General features: G+C 38.5%; 1 long non-coding RNA gene across 1 annotated transcript; it reads right to left on the bottom strand.

Moving 5' to 3' along the window:
- Positions 1-3,836: 3,836 nt before the first annotated feature.
- Positions 3,837-20,076, bottom strand: LOC116493155. The gene is made up of 3 exons (XR_004253717.1): positions 19,721-20,076; positions 19,343-19,491; positions 3,837-4,431 (listed from the first exon to the last, which is right to left on the bottom strand). It is a non-coding gene; the product is annotated as an uncharacterized LOC116493155 (long non-coding RNA).
- Between the last annotated feature and the right edge of the window lie 1,520 nt (positions 20,077-21,596).

The following is a 21,596-nucleotide window of genomic DNA, read 5'->3' as shown; positions in this document are numbered from 1 at the left end:
CAGCAATTGGAAAGCAGTCTACTTTTTCTCCACCTTTCACCTCTCCCAACAAAGCAAAATGAAAAAGATACACAGGGAAAAAAAAATAAATAAATAAACAAAACCTACAAGTCAGTAAAGAAAAAAAATGTTGAAAATGTCCAGAGAGAGATGCAGGAACACCCAAGTCATACTGAAAACTGTATCTCTCTCTAAAATACTGGTCGTGCCTGGATTAGATATGTCTAACATAAAGGACTTATAAGTTTGAGCTAACTGACAATCTCTATGGGGAAAAAGAGGGAGATGAAAATAGCTTTTGTAGATGTTCTGACTCAAGTTAGACATTTCTTAGCAGGAGAAAAATATAATAGCTTTGGAAAGAAAATTAAATGAAGTTATAATGCATCCTTTACAGAAAGTGTGAAAGACTGGTATCAAAACAACTGCAACGAAAGGTTGATGCAAGCATGAAACCCCAGTTTCCAAGTAGTAAAATGCACTCCTTCTGTTCCATATTAGCATGCCATTAATGACAAATAGGATAAATGGGCCTAATGAAGTTATTACCTTTTACTATCTTTCATTACCTGTAATTTCATACAGACAAGCTCTTCCTGGCTCAGGGCCTTGTAATATTCCTTTGCCACAGCCCTTGGCTGTCGATGGGAAATGGGAAACAATCTTGGTCTGTCTCTGTATCACTGAGATACACTGTCTTGGCAGGGATCACATCTGTAACTCCCAGGAAAGGAGTTTTCCTATGAAAAAAACATGGTTTTATTTATTGAACTGCATGGTCTACCACAAACAAATCTCTAGCTTAAAGAAATATAGAGATGGAAACCTCTCTTTTAAATAATCTTGAATGCTTTAATCCCATTTTACTTTAGTAACAATATGAAAAGAAATAAATCAGAGTTTTGTAGCTACATGACACTAAAATTTCATTGATTTCAACTAGACTATAAAAGCAGGCTCACACTAGGAATGGACAATCCTACGAGCCTTGCATTGTTTATAGCACTTTACTGCTCCAACACTTTTGACAATTCACGTGCAAATGATTTTCTGAACAACTTACACTAGATTCTGATCTTTTGGTTATGGGGTAGGGTAGTGCATTTAATTCTCATCTCTCCCTAATGTTTTCTTTTTTTTGTTTTGTGTTTTTGTTTGTGTTTTTTTTTTTTTTTTTTCTGGTTATTATTTTATTTTAGGACCCATGACTATTCTTTTTCAGATATGTTCTGTATGTACATACGATAAATGTCCCAAAGATTTTTCAGAGGAGCATAGTGATATGGGTTTAACATATTAAAAATTAATAAAAAAAAAAAAAAAAAGAAACAAGTTCCACTTTTAGACAGTTAGATAAGTTGAGGTATGACACCTGAAAGGAGATATTAAGCAATGGATCTTGAAATCTGGACATCTCTTAAACTGCTATAGTACTTCTGATATCATTCTATCATTCTCTTTCCTGTGGCTTTTAAAAAATAAGTCAGTGTCCCAAATTCTGTTTTCTGTAAATACAGTTGGAGATTTAACACAAAAATATAATTTATTTTTTTTTTAATACTCATCATTTTTTCATCTTCATTCATTCTGATACACATATTTAAACAGTTTCCACTATTTCAGTTATTCTTGGTCAAGCAGAAATATTTATTATACTTGTTAAAGTTTATATTACCCTGTAGCAAAACAATTTATCGTTACTATACATGGGTGACTTTCCTGATTATTAAAATACCATTAAAGTGAAAACTGTTCAACTCACACCACGCTTCTTTCTAATTTTTTCCTGTTGTTGGACCTCAAGTGGAATATAACTACAAAATAATACATCTGGTTTTTAAATTGACACATAAGAGTTTAACTGAAGTTGGACTACTTGAGCATCTGCTGCACTGTAGCAGGCTCAAGGGACTGAAACTATTCCCCAGGATTAAATCTTGACTATCAGCTCGTATCACAGACATAACAGGGAAGGTGAACATCACCCATCCTGAGCTGGATACAGCAAACGGAAAAGATAAGAAGGCATCTTTCTCAGCTATCATTACTTCACTTGATATGACAGGTAATCACAGCCTGAAAATATTACTCCTAAATTCTTTTCAAATCAGAATGGAATCAGATTTGGGAAATGAGTGAACTTCTGCTTGTAGCCCAGAAGACCAGAGATGTTCTGTCCCAGTGGAACTGGCTGGTATTTCAGGCTGTGTAGTCCTGTGCTACAGAAAACCTTGCATAGAGAGTGTGCTCATTTGTTATGTGATTAGTACAACCTGCAGCTCTTACCATTAAGAGCTGGTTCCAGATACGTAATGGTTCAAAAAGCCCTGACCCCTCGTCAAGAGGACCGTAGGAGTTTAGGGTGACATTCAGTTGCTCTGTCAGAATGGGTGGACCACCAGAAAACACTCTCCAGGGGCGGGAGAAGTTGGGGCTGCCCTGCTTCTGCAGCTGTGAGCACCCTACAGCCACGGATGGTGTACAGGTGAAGAGCGATGTGCTGTACCTCATGTGCCTGGAGTTTTTTTCCACTGAACGTAGATGACAGCTTTGGAGAAAGTACAATCGTTTTTAACATTCCCATAGGATTTCATGTTACAAATGTACAAGGAGAAGTAGGTAAATAATCTTTTTTTTTCTTTCTTTTTTTTTCAAATCAAATAAAAGCATATTGTTGGGCTCACATATTCTCTTTGAGTGTAACAGGAATGACAAGAAGTTTTGTTGTTTAGAATACCTCCTTTATGTATCTTTCTACAGAAATGATGACTTGACTCTAGCTAGAGTTTTACACACCCAATTTCCAACCAGCAGTGATTATTTATAGCTGAATTGTCGACTTCTGCATGCAGGGAACCACGATGGAAATGCTGACAGCCTACAGCCCATAAAAGCTTCAACGGGTTCTGCGATGAGTTTTGTATTTCTTTTTTAAGCATAACGCTTCCTGAGCTCTTTGTGAGAATCCTGTAAAATTAACACACAACAAAATTCAAATGCTTGTAAGCAGATAAGGACGTTGAGCTTATTATGTCTGTGCCTTTCATTCACTTGCAGTTACATTTTCTCTATCATTTGCTGTCTTTGTATTGATAACTCACATCATTTTAGAGCTGTCATGAAATGAGATTTTCAACAAAACATTTATTTTTCAATCTGAATTCACTGCATTTTAGGTAATATTTCCACATCTTTTTTTTTCTGAAATTGAAACTCAGGTCAAGTTGTAGACTACTCTTTGCTGGCAATAAACAATTATACCAGTCCGAGTACACGTTTTACTTCTTAATGAGCTGATTTTTTTCCTATTTCTTCCTCCCCATTATCTTAAAATGCAGAGGATGGTAATTTAGTTTGCTACACAGAAAATCCCCTCCAGTAAAAAACACATACTTCTGAAGCTGTAGTGACCAATAACAAATAAAGTTCAGTTCTTTGGGTGATGTCAAAACAATGCCTGATAGTAACAAAGCCAGCTGCTTTGATTTATATTGCCTTCCTCCAGCAATACAAGCCAGCATTCTGCTTGCCCTTTTCACTGCAGTTGCACATTAAGCTGAATGCTTTAGAGATTTTCTACAACAACTCCCAGATCTCTTTCCTAATCAGTATTCGACACATCTTTCCTTTTAGCAGATGCGCTATTTTTTCCCTTTGTTCCAAGATTCATTGTTCTCCATTAACTGCAGTTGCCATTTATTAGTCCAGATGCAGAAATGATCCAACGACCCCTTACAAGTCGATGTGTGTTCACCCACCCACACGTCTGTGCGCCAGCACGCAATAGGCCCTTGGATCATCACATATTTAAATATATGCACTGAAACTATAGACTGTTTACGTGAGATTTATGATGTTTCTGAAATGTACATAGGATAATGAAATGGGATTTTGAACTGTTAAAAGTAAACCTGCTTCAAAGCTAAAAATGCATTCTTCTGGGCTTTGAGAGTAATAAAACAATACATAGAAGCAGATCCTCAGCTGGTGAAAAAGCTTGTTAGAATTAATGCTGTGTTGATTTACACCAGGTAAGAGTGTGATCAATTAAATCTGTGCTGTGAACTATATAATTTTTAATGAAAAATTTAAATCTAATAATTCTTGGCCACACTACTTGTTTGGGGGAGAAAAAAATGAAGAATAGAAACGCTAAGAGAAACCATTCTTTAAGTTCAAATTGGTAGGAAATGGAGTGTGTAATACTTAAATATTCAAACTATTGATAATATAAACAGGTGGCAACCATATAATATAAAGTACATTAACTTGGAATTCTGTAGACACTTGGAAGATAGGAAAATAGGATTTCACATCGTATTAGTTCACCAGTCCATGAAGTCTTATATCCTTCTTTCAACATTGGCTAGTAGATAATTCTTCAGTGGAAGGTAATCCCGCCCCTCATGATGCATTCAGAAATATGAAATGCTGTAAGACAGAAGTGGCAGAAAAATAAAGGACAAGACAGTAGCGAGAAAATTGGAAAAAGCCAACCATACGAGGTCATAGCTTTAATAAAGAGGAAAGAATCATTGTCTTAAAAACAGGCTCACTTGGGCATAGGACAGCTATAAGTATGCAGTGCTTTCTACCCCCAGGTTACTAACTCAGCTCATCCCCCCATCAACAACACTGCCTATAATTTATGATCACAGTGGCCTTTGTGAATAAAGATGTTTCCACTTCATAAAATCAACAGAATTATTAGCACCCTCTCTTCCCCACCACCTATCAGGGGCAGCAGGGATAGAAACTCGGTGAACCTCCCTTTGCAACAGTCCCTCCAAAAGAGCACTGAAACGTAGTCAGGAGATGGCTGGGAAGCCAATACCAATCCAGCTGAAATACTGGCTTAGCTACCACATAAATAAAACTGGATTTATATTCAGTTAAATGTTGTGCCATGTTCTGACAGATAATACTTGCAGTTGCCAGGGGTTGTGAATAAATAAAAAAAAATGAATCTGCAGTCATTTTCACTCCAGAAACTGCTGTTTAAACGAAACTAAAAAAAATACTTTCTGTCCCTAACATTGACATGTTTGTAATATCTACACTTTTCTGTCCTGAGCAGGACAGAGGTTTCTCAGAGGACCCAGAGCCCCTTTGCAAGCATCTTTCCAGGCCACGTTGGGTTGCTGCAAGAAGAGCAGCTCCTGCTTCAGCAGCCTAAGTGCCCTCCTCAGAGGACCAACTGTGGGGGTCAGCAAGCCACAGAGAGGCAATATGGGGACCCAAACACCACAAGGAATTGGCAGAAGCCTCCAGAAAACCCTTCAATCCCTTTCCATCAGAGCCAGAAGAAAATAAAGAGAAGGGAAAGGAAGGAGGCTGAGCTGGGGCTGCTGACGCTGACAGGAGACCGCCTGCTTTATAATGAACATTGAACCAGGCCCTCAAAGAGGTTTATTCAGCATTTTTCTCCCTGACTGTTCTCTTGGAATTAATTATATCTCAACTCTTTTGCAATTGCTAGAAGGTAAGAGACATAGCACTGACAATTGTGCTAAGCTTAAAACACATAAGGGCGTGGGGCTGTAAGCATGTGTCTCTAGAGACAAACAAACAATGCTGGAGGGTAGCAGAGAGCATGGCAAGTGGTACTGATGGTGGGAGAAGGCCCTATATCACACATGAAAGGAGTCACCACTGCACTTTCTGCACTTTCAAAAGGTCTGCAGCAACCTGCTTGCTATATCTATTGCAGCCCAGGAAAGATTAAAGTATCCATATTTTTTTCTGTTACAAAGACTCAAAGTTGCCTTTTACTGCCATGGGACCATATGTGAATAGAACACATTGCAGCACTGATCTCATTAATCTCCAGAGAGCTGCTATAAGGCACATGATCAGAAACATTCAGATAATGCCAATTATTTTCATGAGCCTGGGACCATATGAACCTGAAAAGAGAGGTTATGGTTGGGGATGTGTTAGATTATCCTGAGCAACTGAATATAAACAGCTTACTACACTCCTGTCTTCATCAGTATTTGATATGAGCTGGCATTGAGCAACAGCTTTGGTGGAACACAGCCCTACACATAGTTTTGGTTTTCTCTCCCCTTCCAGAGGGGATGGAACACATGCAAGTTAGGGCAAGCATCTCAATAATGAAGAGAAAATTTTATCTTTGTATGTAAATTAACATGAAACAATTTTCCAGCTAGATCTAGGGACAGATCCTTGTTAAACAGCATAGCCAGTTCTTTCTTTTGTTCCCAAATGATTATTTTACAACACACAAAAATAAAATGTCAATTTACAGTGCAGTGGCTACAGAACTGTAAAGCATTCTAAAAGCTAAAATCGGGCAGAACCTAATGATGCAGCAGATTTACTAAGCCAGATCTAGGCATATGATACAAAAATATACTGTCCAATAGTTTGTTGTTGTTTTCTCTTAATATATTTTGGATACAACAGCACACACAGCAGCATCATTTAATATATTAAATGATCCATCTTGTCATGTTATGGCTTCATCTGATATGATCCATTGCTTTACAGCACACTACTATGAATATAGAAAAAAGGAAAAAAAAAAAAAAAAGCTTGTAATAAATTACCACAGCATCTGTTTACTTTGCAGTATCTATTTACTTTCACATTTAGCCCATGCCAGCATGAGTCTGACTACAAAAAAAAACATGTCCCTTTTTGAATCTTTGTGAGCACTTTATCAGCATGGACCACAAGATGTTGTGTTCTCTCTCCTAGACAAGAAATATTCCATACGCGACCAGTAGACCTGACATCTTGCTAATAGACATTAGCATTGGAAGAATCTTGGTCCATCTTTGAAGGTGACAAGTGTGTCAAATCCCACAGCTACCAGGAAGGGAACAAAATCACCGGGAGAGGCAGTCCTTGTTCCTTTCATGGAAAGATTCTTTCATGATATTTGCTCCACTCTTGAAGTATCTGCTTGATAAAGAGATTAAGCCTAAATCCCACATGTGGTCCCTGTGCCATTCCTACAGCAGAGAGCAGCTGGATATCCCTAGAAGAGCATTGCTTCTTCACACAACCTAAAACTGTGTAGCAAAGGGATTGACCCTGGCATTCACAGCTGGGAATGTATAATTTAAAGGAAATCTGGAGATACTCTAAAAACTACAGATCCCACAGAAGTGTTATAATAGGGCAGACAACAGAAACCTCCTATATCAACAGGCTGTTCTCCAATTCAGGTGTGGATATAAACATAGTTCCAGACCAAGACTAAAATCTCTTCCATTTCTTATACCAGAATTCTTAAACAGTTTTTCCTCCTCCCATTGTAAATGACATCTTTTGATATGTTATCACATTTTCTCATACAAATTCCATTGAAACAGTAGGACAGCATAACAAAACACCAATCTATTCCTGCTACATTCAGCAACTAAAATTAAAGAGTTTTTTCTCCTACTTGATCATAATTGTAATATTTCAGATTCTTTCTACAAAGAGCAGAATTTAATGGCTGTTATGGATTTTTCACCCCCTTAGAGAATTTCTGCAAAATTCAATTATTTTTGGAGACTGCTTGAGTTTATATCTCACAGTGATGATGAATTACCTATTGTACTGGCTGACTTAAAAACAATACACAAAAATCAATTTTTTGACAAAAGGAAAGACACAGAGAATTCAGGACTGGCACACACTGTCTTTGTCCTGATTTTAAAATGAGCTAATTTCAATCTCTTTGCCATTTAAAACCACTTTCTGTAACAGCATCTGATTACATTTCAGCTGTTTAGGTTTCCTATAGAGATTGACTTTGCCAACAAGACGATTTGCCATCAAGAAATTGTAATTAACTTAATGAACTCTGTCTTTTAAACAGTTGGAGATTTTAGAGCTAAGAGTAATGATTATCACAAGTATCAAAGAATTTTGTTTTAAACATACATATTCAGTGCCAGATATAAGCAATTTGCATGCTAACATTTTCATGCTCAGATCTGACAGTGGTATTTAGGATTGACTGTCTAAAGTAAGAATAATTTTATGCATCAAATAATAGCAGTAGTAACGACAATAAATAACACTGAAAATGGAATTTAAGTAATGTCGCTTATAACCATGTGTTTTACAGCTCAAATGTGCTAATAAAAGAAAAACATGGCACCAGACTAGAGCTAGTGCTCTTCTGTGAAGCCCTGAGACAGAGTTTGAAACCAACTTTTCATTCTATCCGTGAATCTAAGAACAGATTAGATCACATACTTTAGGCTTGAGTAGCATATAAATTGTCAGGAAAAAATATAGGTAGCCTGAAGCTACCAATAAAAATTGCAGTACTGCCAAATGCTCAGACTTTGTGAACCAGCTGATCTTTTTCCCCCTCTAGAAGGATTTTCATATTAATCTCATACTAAACAAATCAAAAAGTATTGCACTAGTAAAACCTGACTTGGTGTACTGCTGTGATTTTACACGGCAAAAACTCAACCTGTTCTCATCCCTAGACAACCAGATGTTATGTTTTTGTGTGTCAGAAGAACAAGTCTAGTCACTGAGCAGACAGAAAAAAAAAAGGACCCAAAAAGGCATCTTTTTCAGGCCAAACTGTAATATGGCCAAGCTGCCGTGCCTTGTACCTTCTGGCCATGTGGTCAACACAAACACCAGAGCACTTTGCACTCCCAACTTTGTGGGAACAGAAACACCAGCACACTTACCACTGTGGAGTTAGACTTCAGATGAGCCTGAAATGATTATGTGATGTAAAACAATAAGTTTCCAGAGAATGGGCTTGAATGGGAGTGACACCAAACAGCAACCAAGGAAATACTACTCTAAGACCAGCATGTAGCGTGCCTTCCCTCTGAGCAAGGCTGATAGTTGTCTATACTAGAGGTCCAGATATTTGTCTCGACTTTATTGAAGTCGAGAAGAACATGAAGAACATCGGCTCCGAATGTAATTTCCTGAACAGTGGAACCAGTGCTAAGGAATGGCATAAATATTTATCATCTACTTTCTTGAGAAAGTGGCCACTGTACCTTTTTGCCATTGGTGGGCGAGCTCAGCCCTATCAGCTGGATGCGTAATTCCTCCTGCCTCAGCAGCGCAGCACAGGACATCATCCCAGCAGTGCAGCTATACTGAGTCTCTCCAAGGTACATGTATTTGGACAGTCATTGCCTGCCTGGGGTTCACCTTTCCTCTGAGAAAAATAGGTATTGAGTGAGAAGGAATGATAAGTCTCAAAGTAAGGTATGCATGGCTTGCATTGAAATCACAGTGGCTGCTTGCTGATTTTAATGGGTTACCTCATCTCAGGCACGTTGGAAAGACAGTTCTCAAAAGGCAATCAACATTTCCTGAGAAAGATCAGTCTCCCTCCAATGGCTTCATGCTGAGCATCTCTCAGGACAGAGCTACCTTGCACGGATTAGGCAAAGAGACTTGTCAAAAAAATGTGTTTATTTTCCACCCAAGCAAGGCAGCATTTATCCCATCTCAGGTTTTTGTTATTGCTAAGATACAGATATTCACATTCTAAGAAACATGTTTCTGTTTTTAATGTCACTCCACAGACCTCATGTCATAACACATGCACAATTATAAGGTCACTGAAAAGCAAAAAACTTTACATCTTATGCATGGATGTAACTTCGTATGAACAAAGCCTTCCCCAGTGCCTCCCACATTGGTGAGTTTCTAGAGGGAAGCAGTAAGAAATTCCTCAACTCAAAGGTAAAACCAAAAGTTTTCTTACTGCCTAAACTGCTGCAGAAAGCACACCATAAATTGTAGATTAAATCTGACTTCTCCTGGGTTTCTGTGGCACACAGAATTAAAACCTGTGTAAAACCCTATAACATCACGGAAAAAAAGAGATAGAAGCTACAAAACAGCAAATATTCTCAAAAAAAAGACACCTGTGCATAAAAGTACACCTCACATCTAAAATAACTGAAACCCAGAGACTTGCCCTGGACTTAAGCAACAAGTTTTTTTGTTTGTTTGTTTTTGTTTTTTTTTTTTGTTTTGTTTTTGTGATCTTCTTCCAGAAAAAAATAAAACACTGAATGAATTCATCATTTGTGAGACAAAGTAAAATATTCCCTGCCCTGTTTTAAAATGCACATACAAGCATCCACACACAGACATACAATTTGGGGGAATGAAGACAAATCCTGACACGGCAAAGTGCAACCAGCTGACGATATTTTCTGACATGTACCTCGAGGGCAGAAATCAGCCCCAGTGGCTGGGCAGGCTTCCCCTGCCATCATTCACCTCTGCTGATAAGCAGTCCTGCCAGCGGCACTATGGGGCTGCTCCTGGAGCTGCTCCTGCAGCTTATCTCAGCTGCCTTCATTTCTGTGAAATCCTGGCTGCAAATGTAACAGCTCACTTACTTTCTGGAAGGTTTTATTTTATTTATTTATTTATTTTAATCAGGATACCTATGACAGCCACTGTTCAGCAAATGTGCTTTTTTGCCTTTTCCTAATAAACAATTACCGAGAAAATGATCAGAACAAATGTAATTTATGTGGACAAGCAAATGCGTTGCGATGTAGCTACGTTATGAGGCAGGCTCAGCACCTCCACGTACTGAAAAAGGAAAGATCAAGAGTTATTATGCTCAAGAGGATGAGGACAAGGTTGTCACCATTCAGCACCATTCCCCTACATTGCCAGGGGCAGGCACATTTCCATACGGCTGGTAACATTAATTAAGATTGCCTTTTAGGGAATTCCTGAAGGGATCCACACTATCCCCCAAGTTAAACACTGCATAAGCAGAAACATGCAAACAGTGCAGTTTTAAAATTTGTGAGGCAGAACACCATCCCACCTACATCAAAATAAATAAATAAGACATGAAAGGAGAAGAAACAAAGCCACCAAGAGAAGAAATATGAAAATCACATCCTTTTAGTAATATCTTTACTGTTGTTCCAGTATCTACCTACCTACCTGTTTCAGACAAATGATTGTTTGTTTTTGTCTTTTTTTTTTTTCTTCTATCAAGGAAAACAAAGAGGAATTCTGAAAATAAAAGTAAAGCAGGCATCAGTGAGGGCTGCAACTGCTCTACAAACAATATCCACTCAGGACAGTCAATGGCCATATTTCAGCCTGCAGCCCTCTGCATTTCTTCCTTTTTTCCTTTTCTCAGAGGTTATGATACTTCCTCACTTTTTGGTTTCTCCCCATTCTCATTAAATGATACTAAACCTTATTTTTTGATAAAAATCTCAGCCTGAGTCTACTGCAAAGGGACTGCTCTCCTGACTTGGCCTCTTCTGCTTCCATAATAAAATGGGGAGAGAAAAAAAAAAAAAAAAAAAAAAAAAAAAAAAAAAAAAAAGCAAAAGCAGAACTGGTAAAATCAAATGCCTTATTAGGAGAGTTTCTCTAGTCTTCCAAAACCTTCACAAGTTTTATTAAAACAAGTTTTACAGACTGGTCCTGGGAAGCTGACACAGCTGGTGGGGTGGAGGAGTGGTGGCACAAGGGAACCCCAAGGCTTGCACTTGCAGCCCTTGCCAGAGGAAAGGAGGGAGGTGAGCATCGCTGTGCTCCAGCAACATCTCAGCAATGCATGGGCCCCTTGAGGGCTGTTAGAGGTTCATAAAAATCAGATTAGGTCAGCTACAGCTAGGGAAGCGTGAGCTATTGGGCTGCTGTTGAGCAGTGTCAAAGCCACCAACACTCACCTTTGCCCTTTCTCCTGTGGTGACAGTGCTCAAATACAAATACTTGATCTCCTTCTAACCTGGTTTTGGAGACTTTCAGCTCCTGTAAATCTTCAGCACAGACACCTGCATAACCTCAGGGCTACTGCATGTGTGCTAGAAAGAAAAGCATGGTCTGACCTTAAACAGTGCTGTAGTCTCCTGGGCTTACTTCCAGTGCCTCTGTATGTGTTCCCAATTTTGGGCAAGCTTGAATTTTCCACTGGCTTTGAACACACAAATAAACCAGCTCACCAGCTTCAGAAGCACCCGTAGACTCATAAGCAGTTAGCTGCAGCTGTCATTTTACACAAATGTTTCTCACTGTGATCAACTGGAAATGCAATGTGTTCCTCATTGAAATCATGCTTAATTGCAGCTAATTCCGGTGCTATCAGAGGAAACGTTTGCACATTTCCTTATCGCGGACCCACTGGCAGACACTGACACTGGTTTCCCATTTATTTCATACTCAGTTCAAAGCTGCCTTCCTTGAAATTCTCCACAGACTGTTTCCAGTCATCTTCACAGATCTTGTGCCCATGCTAGTTTCCATTGAAGTCACTAGGCAAATTTCCATTGATTTTAATTGGACAGGCTGTTTAACCTTTTTTTCCTCTGGTAATGAAACATGCTAACAAAATAATTCAAAACCACATAGCTTGGGTCTCTTATTTTATGGCAATACTGAACATCAGCTCATGTCCATCCTATGTTTCACAGAGATTTACAAATAACCACACTTTTATGCATTTTTCTCTTGATATGTACACTGTTTGTGAAACTGAATTTTGTTCTGAGATTTGTTTGAATAGGACTTTTGAAAACAAACAAACAAAAAATACTCTGCATTATATATTATACCGAGATATAACGTATCATATCTTGATTAGTTTGTCTAGTAGTCCCTTCCCTGACCCCAGACATAATAATATAATTCTCACATAATTATGAAAGTGGTAGAACATACCACAAGTGTTCAGACTGTGAAAGTTTATTCTTATATTTTGTCTTAATGCTGTCCAAAGTACCAGACTATCTGAACCCCCAGACTTGCTTCCATGCAATGGAGAATTATAGGAGGGTGAAAAGAGGACATCTACATGGTCCTCATCCCTCTCAAGCTAATTGGAAATAAAAGAAGAGAACATGAAGATGGCTGGAGAAGTCCTGTCAGGTGGCAGTGGTTAAGGAGACTTGCCAAGTCCCACAATGAATTGTGCCTCAACGCCAGGCATCTCCCAGGGCTGGCACTCCCTTCCTGCCTTCCCTTCCCTCTTGGGAAGGAGGATTCCTTATCTTTGTCAAGTTCTATGAATATTTTGCTTGCAGTGTTAACAAAGGTCTGATTTCACTCAAGGGCTGTGACTGAGCCTATTCAGGGTGGTTATTATGACTGCAGTAGCATACGCCAAGAGTAAGATGCCTTCCATGGTAATGAAAAGAAAACCACAACAAAAGAAGTCCAGAAAGTTCAAGTCTACCTCAGATTCACTGGTTTCTGTGCTATTCTTTCATGCTATTCATTTACTCACAATGAACTGCTGCAGAATTTAAACACATTTGCTCTGTTTTTTCCTCTATACAAAACAAGGTTGATTCAATGAAGAAAAAAAAAAAAAAAAAAGCCAGGCTGTCTCTTTGAGATTCAAGTATCTTGATACAGATACTACCCCACAGATAAGTGAAGTTCATTAATTACCTGGATTGCTCACAAAATTAAGTCCTATCAGCATCAAGTTCCAAATCTTTGTCTCTGATAGAGCAGTACTTAATAGGCAGTACTGCATATTTAATATTCCTCTCCATCCAACAGAACGTTTATTGCATAGGTCTGTCATGATATGACTGGGAAGCATTAGATTAAAAAGCTAACTATCTGTAAACTGAGCCATGTTTTTAATGGGGAAAAAAAAAAAAAAAAAAAAAAAAAAAAAAAGCTAGCAATTGTGTGGTGAAGTGCACCAAAATGTTAACTGCTTACAGTCACATGCTTCTGGGCTGGTGGATAGGGTGATGCAGATAGGGTCTAATAAAATATTTTTACTGATAGCAGAAGTGTCATTGATAGAACTGGAAATTAAATTCCAATGGTAAAATACCGAGAATAAGTGATGGTAACCAAACCTGAAAGAATGACATTTCTCTTTCTGGTTTAAGTCCAGGTGATGTGAATGAGCATGTTAAAACAAAGCTGAACAAACAAAAACTATCATGACATGCCTCATAAAATGTGGAGCTCATGGCTAGTAGAGGCTTCCTTAATACGTAAGGAAATCAGTACTGGTTTTAATCTAATATATCCCAAAATTAGGTTCTCAAAGTCACACAGAACAGTCCTGATGAGACCCCCCAGCTTTTGCTTCTTACTCTCCAATGCAAAATGTCCTCTCAAATGCCATAATGAGAACTTGCAGGAATGAGAGTCTGGGGAATTTTTGAAGTGTTAGAAACATGCAACCATTGTGGATTAGTATTCCACACAGACCCATCATTTGCAGTGTTTGCACTCATTTTAACATTCCTTTTAAATTAAAGGCACAATAGGTAAGCTGGCAGCATGCAGATGGCTTAAAGCGTTTAAAACATCCTTATTCATAGTTTTAATATAACAGAAGCTATTTAGAACCCAATTTTTGTGCTCTTTGAAAGGTAACAGGATTTGTTCTGAACACTAAATTCAGCAGGAAAACAGCAGGTAATTTGGATTAATGGGTTTGCATATTTTAAATACAAATAGTATGAGTTAATAATATCCCTTTAGATATTCAAACGTACCTTGAAATATAGACATCTAGCTGTGTAAGAAAGGCTACAATGGAACAAAACTGTAATCACTATGGAATAGGCATGGCAGAAATGTGCCACTTAGAAGAGTCCTGAAGTAGATCCAGGAGAGTGCTGCTGCACTCAAATGCATGCAGCTAGGGGCAGGTGAAAGATGCAGACACTATTCAGTAGGGCACTTTTTGGTAGAACTTGGGAAGTTGATGTGCATAAAGGTAATCAGACATATAACAAATTAATAAATTAATAATAATTAAAAAAAAATCTAAAGCCTGTGGAGTCTGTCAGCAGCAAACACTGAAGGAAGGCTGAACTCATGCTATAAAGGTATCCCTTCCACTTGTAATTCTAAGTCCGGCCCCATCTTCAGAGGCTGATTGAAATTCTGAGAAAATAGTATGCATTTGATATATTCTGGTTTATAGTCTGCTGGTTTCCAGAAGTGATGGTCCAGGTTTCCTTTCCCTCTCTGTCTGAAGAGGATCTAACATGTCAGAGGAAAACATACTGCCAAAGAGCAATGCGACATAAACTGTAAAGTCAGCCAGAGATGGAGGATACTCTTTGCTTAGAGTAATGCAGGGATTTGGGGGTTTCCTCTTATCTCAGTATTGTGTCATTTTACCAAAGGCAACTGCTGATGTTGCCACTTTGAAAGAAAAGATCATAAAGCCAACCTTGAGTAGACTTGTTGCCCACCACAGCCCATCCTGCATGTAGGGAAAGAGACCAGCTCAGGTGGATAATGTGTTGTCTTCTCCTTTGGGGGCAGTTCTAGGTATGGAATATTAGCATCAAAGGCAAGGTGACACATTCATTTCTTTCTCTATCTTGGCACCTTAAAAAATTCCCATCCCTTCCAACAGTGTTTAAGTTGCTGACTGTAGGTGCCTATGAGCACATTCATGATGGAGCATCACAAGTTCTACTTACTAAATAGTGCAGTGCCACAATCTAGGGAGGAAAAAACAAACAAACAACAATCCAAACATAAACTTACCCTATTATCTTGCTGTCAATTATCCTTGATGGGTAATTGCACCAGTGGCCAGGGGGAAATGCTGGCAGGTGTAATTGCTGGCTTCTTTTTCTGAGGTTATAACCTCAGACTTGCACACCCTGTCATCAGGTACACACACACACAAAACATTGAATAAATTATAAGCTTCTGACCTGCATAAATAAGGAAGCTTTTAATTTAAACTGGATAATTTTACATGCTAAAACCATTTTACTTCCACTGCTTCTCTAACCGTGCTGGGTGATGGGAGCAAAGATCTTTACAAACCATGTGGTCTCTTGTTAAAACATACAGGTGCTAGTACAGAATATCATAAGGAAAACCATTTATGTGGAAAAATGTTGCATGCTGAGTTGACAAGAATCTACTTGTGCATATTACAAAAAAGTACAGGGTAGTTTAAAACTGACAATCCATTACTAGAAATCCATCTTTTGCTTAGGATGATAAACCAAGATTGAATTATAGATTTCACAGCAGCTATTCCCACATTCTGCATTTAAATCCACACCTTCTGCTTCCCCAAAGCTTTTTAATCCATTCATTTGAAATGAATGTTCATGCTCAAAAATTGCCTCAGTTTATGAACATTTTCATTTTAGGAAATGCAACAACACAATCCCCCAAATTGTTCAGAAACCTTGTTAAAAGGAGCACTGTCATCAAAACCTAATTTTCAACATTTATTTATTTCTGGTCAGCTTGATTTGTAAACAAGTGCATGCCCCAAGTGTGCAGCTGCATTTCCTACTTAATTCAAATTTGCTGAGTGTGTTCAGATGTAGTCATACTTTGGGCCAGATTCTGATTTTAGATACTTGCATGCATGTATGACTGGACACGAAGCCCTCCTAATCCAGTTTGCCTCACAAATAAATGGTATGTGTTTGCTAACCACATTCTCCCACTAAATTATATTTGTCTTATATGAAGCGATTTAAAATTGAGATTTCCATTCACTGTACTGTGATCATCACTGTCTCTTGCAGTTCAACAGCTGTAAATATTGGCCAGTTTCTTCAAACTGATTTTACCCCAGAAAGGGATACCAGCACAAGCCCAAATCCTGATTGTTGCTGTTTTCTGCTCATTTCACTTTGATAATTCAGCTATTAATAAAAGCACTTCAACCAGTCAAAAGCTGGCTGGACTGAGCAGCCTGGGCCAAACCTCGTGTCACTCTTCCTAAATAGCTGGCCCAAACTTGCAAACAGATGTGTGTGTGGGAGAGAGAAAGACTTCCTAACTCTCAGCAATAAATCTGAAAAAAAGTTCAACATTCAAACTCCACCAAATGTTAATCAGTCTGCCACCTTTTGTTGTTCTTATGAATGACTGTAGTCAGGCTATTTAAAGCAAGTGATGCATTCAGTTGTTGATTGTAAGTGCCCATTGAGGGCACCTCAAATGAACCACAAACTCCCTTCAGTTCTCATTCCCCCTTCCCAGCAAAGGGCTGGACAGACTTTAAGAAAGTACAAGAAGTTCATCGACTAAGCCAACAGAGTCCTTCAGAAATTATTATTGGGGCAATCTTGGAGAAAAGAGGAAACAACTGTTTTAGTAACTTTTATTTCTCATCCAAGCCTACCGTGGCTCTACACTTGTTCTCAGACCCCAACAGCAGTCACACATCCTGAAGCAAAGACTGCCCAGGCTCCGTCCCCGGGCAGCCACTGTTCCTGTGTGTCCCCTACCCAAGCCAGGGAAGAGGTGTTCTGTGTGAGGAGATGTGACTACGCTCTTACTGCAGCGGTCAGTATTTTTATTTTTATTTTACCCCCACAAAGCCAGAAGTGCTATTCCATACCTCAGACTTTTTCCTACCTGTTCAGTCTCTCTGCTCAGGCACAGCCAGAGGTTGTATGCCATCATCCCATAAGTGTTATTTTATATGCTAGAAAATCTATTTCAGCCCCCTACATAAATATTGAAGTACTGGTCTTGTGGAGATTCATGAATGATTTCAATTTAAACAGCCAGTCCCAGTAATTTCAGAGGGCTTATTTGCAGAGTGTAAAAGCAAGTATGGTCACATGCATTGGCCATGCAGTGCAATAAATGGCTCAGTTCATATGTGCCAAATAAATGTAAGAAAGCACCTGTACTATCCGCTGGAAAGCCCATATGACCATCTGCAGGATTTGGTCAGAAATTAAAAGGAAAACCATCTTTGTGGAAAACGAACTTGTTCCTTTAACCTGAGCAATGTCAAATGGAAACAAAACAAGGTTGGTGTTGCCAGAAGATGTGACAGTCTTCCAGTCTTCTAAGCCTCTGTTTCTGAGTCTTCCTGCTTCGTATTCAGAACAGGAGGATACAAAAAGGTGCCACCACTGGCACAAATGCCTTTTGTATGGCCCTGGCCACGAGCAGTGGCTCTGAGCTCAAAGCCCCAAGGGGGAACAAGAGCTTTCATTGACAGGACATCACTGTGAACCCTCTGGAGCCTCTCCCAGACAGAAGAGCACTGCACAGTCTGGGCTGAGCTAGGCAGAAAAGTTAGTACATGTGATGTGGAGCTGAACAGTATATCAGCGTGACAATGCTATCTCAGCCCATGTCATTAGCTAAATATATAGAGAGAGTTTATGTATGCATACATGTAAGCCAGAACACTGAGGCCTTAGGGATACATAATAAGTATTTTTCCCAAGAACAAACATCCATACCTAAATCTGAATTTATACAGTCTAAATTTATACAGTCTAGAAGCATTAGTTATGTAAACAGAAAACATATCAAGCAACATTTCTGCCAGACTGCCATACTGGACACACAAAGTGGCTTAACAACACGAGTCTACTCAGCCTGTCCAATTATATCCTGCAACTGTTCCATCTCTATTTCATTTCAAACCCTGTCACCTGCAGCTTGTGGCAGAAAGGTTTTTTTCCATAAGTGAAGGTGACCAAACTCCATCTCCTTGAAAATGGTAGAAACACACACTTTTTTTGGTCATTTTTCCTTCTTTTAATTGGAGCTGCTTTCACCATCTCTGTCTAATCACTCCATTCTCAACATACGCACCAATACCCTAAGCTCCTTATTTGCAGGCACCACAAAATACATGTTAATGAATCAACCCCAAGATGTAAGAGTTTTTGGCAGTAGTTTTCACAACAGCCAGCTTGTATTTGTTTTTAATCAAAGTGTAACAAAAAATAATAATTAAAAATATTAATGATCTTAAAGCTGTTTCAGTAGAAGTGTTATTAATTTCAATTGAGATAAAAATTCTGGAAAGAAAAAATAAATGTGATTTATCTCCATGTTCAGTGCACTTCCCAAATACTTTGAAATTTTAATTCAAGTAAAATATATGTTATCCAAAAAAGGATTTTCAAGTAAATGATATAAACGTTGACTTAAAATTTTCTTTTGTAAATAGCCCACACAGATTAGTTAAAGAAGGTTGCATTTGTATTACTAAAGCTACTTTTTAATAGGTAGCCCAAACACAAGAAAAGTGGTTGCCAGTTTCCCTTCTTGCCATTCCCTTGTGAGTGAAAGATCTGATACAGCTGCCTGTAAACGTAGCTGCTGTAAGTACTAAGCAACCAGATTTGATTTCTAAGGAATTTTCTTCCACTGGCATTTAGGTACTACATCTTTGTAGAATGAGAGACACTTCTAGGCACCAGCACTACCTTTAACAGGAGCTTATAAGCTTCTCATTGAAGAGTCAGAACTACAAGAGCTAAAACCTGGCTCTTCATGCAGTCTGATTTAGCAGCCTCCGTACTTCACAAAATCAGAATTCTATTACCAAAGAAACCCTGCCAATGACATGATATTACACAGCATGAAATCACTCCGACATCTAATCTTCTAAGGGACTTACATGCCAGAAAGAATCAGGAAATCTATGCAGTCATCATTTCTCTTTTTTTTTTTTTTTTTTTTTCCTCCAGTTTCCAAGCTTAAAGCAGATATGAGTCTGTCTTCTGAACCCTGCATGTATTTCAGCATTGTTCAACATAAAGAACCATTCTGTATTTGAAAAGAAATCATGTTAGGATTATAAATTAATATTAAAAACAATTCCAACACTCTCACTGTCTTTATAAAGAACCAGAGGTCTAAAAATGTACTTGTAAGGAGGTGGATTACAGCAGATACAGACTACAGTTCCTAGTATATTGTTTTTAGAAAAATGGAATAACAATAAGGCCTGGAGGTATTCTCCATTTTCTACATTCTTTTCATAGCATTTTCTTACCCTTTTCAGTAGCACGAGCCCATCACATCCAACTCTCATGAAGCTGCTGAGATTCAGCATTACCTGGAAGCATTTGTGACGCCAAAACCAATCCACAGCCCCAGTTCTGCAGCTTACACCTGTGAATGCACAGTTATCATTTTTTCTATTAGAAATTGTGGAGAAGAAAAAAAGATAAAAAGGTCAGTCCCAGAAAAATAATACAATAGGTTATCTATGTGACTTTTAGTCAAGCTTAATCCTTCCTACTTGAAGGAATCTGGAAACCCAGATACCCCAGTCACAACTGCTGGAGTTAGGCAGAGACTCCCCGCTGGATGTGGGAGAGCTTAAGCATCCTCAGGGACAGGGAAACACTGTTCTCCACCATCACAGAAATAGATGAAAATGGGCTAAATCTGTATCTGCCAGATTTCAGAAGCTTTTTTTTTTTTTTTTTTTCCTGAAAGAAGTGACCTGCCTAGCAGAAGAAATAGCCTGAAAGAGTTCCAGCTCTGTACTTCACCTCCTTGTCCTCTTCACCCTTTGTGGGAGCTCACCCAAGTTAGAAGCTACTCAGCAACACTTGGTGAGATGTTTGGCAGCTGTTCACACACACAAGAAGTGTTTTGAAAAACCTGCAAAAGAAATGCTGTCAGTTCCCAGGTACATTTTCCAGAGCAAGGCAGTCACTGTGCCAAGATTTTAATGAAGGAAAGTGAAGATCTCCAAGAGAAACAAAATCAGCTGAAGGAAATCTAAGGCAAGTGGTTAAACTCAGTCATTTTGTCCTAGACTCATCAAGGTTTGTTTGGTTGGTTGGTTAGTTTGGTTTTATTTGTGTTTTGTTGTTGTTTGTTTTTGTTTTTAAACTCTGAACCAAGGACTCAAAACATAAAATAAAACAAGTAATCTGTGAGGATTCACAGGGAAGAAAGCTGATATTCACAGAAATTAAGCTGGAAATATTTTCAAAAATTGATTTTAATATATTATTTGTATTAGTGTACTCTATACCAAATAGCATAAGACACACACGAGAAAAAAAAAAAAAAAAAAAAAAAGATGACTAGATGCGCGCGTTAAGGTCATGTTACTGTTGGGTCATGCTTTTATGCTACATAAGCCCAGTGTCATTGCCCGACTCAGCTCTGGAGAGAACACATGTCCCAGTAATGCCAGTACACACCAGCCTGCAGACAAATGCTTGCAAAAAGTAATAGATATATAATGCATGCCAAACTGGAGCCTTGAATCTCTAAGTAAATACCACATCATTTTGATCTGTTAATAAATAAGCCCTGTCCTGCTTAGTCCTGAGCATGTCATTAGGGAGACAGAAGAGCACCACGTGGGGGAAGGCAGGGGCGTCTAGTGGGTCAGGGGCACGTCAAGGATCCCATACTGTAGCAGCTGTCCCTCTGCACAGACACACACTATTTAAGATATCAGTGTGGATAATTCATACTTCAGAACTTCTATGGTACCTTTTTATATGAACAAACTCAAAGAAATAAACAATATTTAATTAATTTAATGTATAAGATGAGGAGTTACACTGGCAGATTGCAGCTGTAGCCTTTAATCTTCATTATGGATTCAAACACAAGCATCTAAAGTAAGATTCAAGTGGAATGAAATTCTTTTTGTTTAATGGATAACAATCAAGTAACACGTAATCCCTTATAGCAACGGTTCTGCAACTACTCTGTCCATTTTATGTGCATAATATATCTTAATGGGCTTTACAGCAATTTAGGCCACAAGACGAAGCATCTGGCAAAGACTAATTTATGAGAATGTCACTCATGAGTAACGTATACCATCCACAGAGATGAAATATTTGATGGTACAGGCACTCAATCTTATTGGTATCCAGAAGTCCTGTAAATACTCT

Source organism: Aythya fuligula, chromosome 10, assembly GCF_009819795.1.
Source record: "Aythya fuligula isolate bAytFul2 chromosome 10, bAytFul2.pri, whole genome shotgun sequence".
NCBI lineage: Eukaryota > Metazoa > Chordata > Aves > Anseriformes > Anatidae > Aythya > Aythya fuligula.
Note: the sequence above shows the minus strand (reverse complement) of the source record. Positions and strands in the feature narration are given on the sequence as shown.